This window comes from Styela clava, unplaced genomic scaffold (assembly GCF_964204865.1).
Source record: "Styela clava unplaced genomic scaffold, kaStyClav1.hap1.2 HAP1_SCAFFOLD_18, whole genome shotgun sequence".
In the NCBI taxonomy this organism is placed as follows: Eukaryota; Metazoa; Chordata; class Ascidiacea; order Stolidobranchia; family Styelidae; genus Styela; species Styela clava.
Genome location: NW_027556465.1, coordinates 200,001 through 202,500, shown reverse-complemented (window position 1 = coordinate 202,500; position 2,500 = coordinate 200,001). Strand labels below are relative to the sequence as shown.

General features: G+C 54.7%; 1 non-coding gene across 1 annotated transcript in view; it reads left to right on the top strand.

Moving 5' to 3' along the window:
• Window positions 1-1,935: 1,935 nt before the first annotated feature.
• The window catches only part of LOC144418557 (small subunit ribosomal RNA), a 1,810-nt gene continuing 1,245 nt past the window's right edge, over window positions 1,936-2,500 (top strand). Inside the window, exon 1 of the ribosomal RNA XR_013473547.1 lies at window positions 1,936-2,500. This exon is cut by the window's right edge and continues 1,245 nt beyond it. This is a non-coding gene — a ribosomal RNA (small subunit ribosomal RNA).

The window sequence follows — 2,500 nt, the reverse complement described above, 5'->3', positions numbered from 1 at the left end:
CGTCGAAAGAAGCCGAGCCGAAAAAAGTTAAAGTACAAACGTGCAAGCATACTAACCTAACCCTAGGTAAGGCATGTCAGAGCGAAAGACAGTAATTTCGAATGAGCCAAGAAAGAGCGGTGCGGGGCCGGTCGGAGCGCACCCTTTTCTCGGTGGCTGGCGGGCGAGAGAGTGCTGCGTCGCCGGCATCGGCGTCGGAAGAAGCCGAGCCGAAAAAAATTAAAGTACAAACGTGCAAGCATACTAACCTAACCCTAGGTAAGGCATGTCAGAGCGAAAGACAGTAAACTCGAATGAGCCATGAAAGAGCGGTGCGGGGCCGGTCGGAGCGCACCCTTTTCTCGGTGGCTGGCGGGCGAGAGAGTGCTGCGTCGCCGGCATCGGCGTCGAAAAAAGCCGAGCCGAAAAAAGTTAAAGTACAAACGTGCAAGCATACTAACCTAACCCTAGGTAAGGCATGTCAGAGCGAAAGACAGTAATTTCGAATGAGCCAAGAAAGAGCGGTGCGGGGCCGGTCGGAGCGCACCCTTTTCTCGGTGGCTGGCGGGCGAGAGAGTGCTGCGTCGCCGGCATCGGCGTCGAAAGAAGCCGAGCCGAAAAAAGTTAAAGTACAAACGTGCAAGCATACTAACCTAACCCTAGGTAAGGCATGTCAGAGCGAAAGACAGTAAACTCGAATGAGCCATGAAAGAGCGGTGCGGGGCCGGTCGGAGCGCACCCTTTTCTCGGTGGCTGGCGGGCGAGAGAGTGCTGCGTCGCCGGCATCGGCGTCGAAAGAAGCCGAGCCAAAAAAAGTTAAAGTACAAACGTGCAAGCATACTAACCTAACCCTAGGTAAGGCATGTCAGAGCGAAAGACAGTAATTTCGAATGAGCCATGAAAGAGCGGTGCGGGGCCGGTCGGAGCGCACCCTTTTCTCGGTGGCTGGCGGGCAAGAGAGTGCTGCGTCGCCGGCATCGGCGTCGAAAGAAGCCGAGCCGAAAAAAGTTAAAGTACAAACGTGCAAGCATACTAACCTAACCCTAGGTAAGGCATGTCAGAGCGAAAGACAGTAATTTCGAATGAGCCAAGAAAGAGCGGTGCGGGGCCGGTCGGAGCGCACCCTTTTCTCGGTGGCTGGCGGGCGAGAAAGTGCTGCGTCGCCGGCATCGGCGTCGAAAGAAGCCGAGCCAAAAAAAGTTAAAGTACAAACGTGCAAGCATACTAACCTAACCCTAGGTAAGGCATGTCAGAGCGAAAGACAGTAATTTCGAATGAGCCATGAAAGAGCGGTGCGGGGCCGGTCGGAGCGCACCCTTTTCTCGGTGGCTGGCGGGCGAGAGAGTGCTGCGTCGCCGGCATCGGCGTCGAAAGAAGCCGAGCCAAAAAAAGTTAAAGTACAAACGTGCAAGCATACTAACCTAACCCTAGGTAAGGCATGTCAGAGCGAAAGACAGTAATTTCGAATGAGCCAAGAAAGAGCGGTGCGGGGCCGGTCGGAGCGCACCCTTTTCTCGGTGGCTGGCGGGCGAGAGAGTGCTGCGTCGCCGGCATCGGCGTCGAAAGAAGCCGAGCCGAAAAAAGTTAAAGTACAAACGCGATGCTAATGAGCGAGCCGTTGTCTCGACTAATATGTAGGGGGCGTTCGATCGAGCGTCTGGCTTGAGCGCTTGTCGGCCTAGCAGAACGGTCGCATTGTTATGCCCGGGTTTTAGGCACCGCTGCAGGCGGCCGGCAGAGCTCTTGTTTGTGCGAAACTGAATGGATCGAGCCCGAGAGAGGGCGAGCAAAGAAAAAACGCAAATCGCTCCGCCTGGCACTGCCGGCGAGAGCGTGGACGTCGCGGCCAGCGACTGTCGAAGCTGAGTACGGCCGCAGGCGATCGCCTCGGTCTTAAACGAATGCGACGAGCACGCGCCGGGCGGCCCAGCAAGGGCCGAGCGCAGCTGTCGCAGCTATCTGGTTGATCCTGCCAGTAGTGATATGCTTGTCTCAAAGATTAAGCCATGCAGGTGCAAGTACGAGTTCTCGTAAAGCGAAACTGCGAATGGCTCATTAAATCAGTCTTGGTTTATTTGGTCTCGTAAGCGAAGTGGATAACTGTGGTAATTATAGAGCTAATACATGCATTAAGCGCCGACTTCGGGAGGCGCGCTTTTATCAGATCAAAACCGACCGGGTTCGTCCTGTGACGTTTGATGACTCTGGATAACCACGCGGATCGTACGGTCTCTGCACCGACGACGTATCATTCAAGTGTCTGCCCTATCAACTGTCGAAGGTACGCTACGTGCCTACCTTTGTGATAACGGGTAACGGGGAATCAGGGTTCGATTCCGGAGAGGGAGCCTGAGAAACGGCTACCACATCCAAGGAAGGCAGCAGGCGCGCAAATTACCCATTCCCGACACGGGGAGGTAGTGACGAAAAATAACAATACAGGACTCTAACGAGGCCCTGTAATTGGAATGAGTACATCCTAAAACTCTTAACGAGTATCCATTGGAGGGCAAGTCTGGTG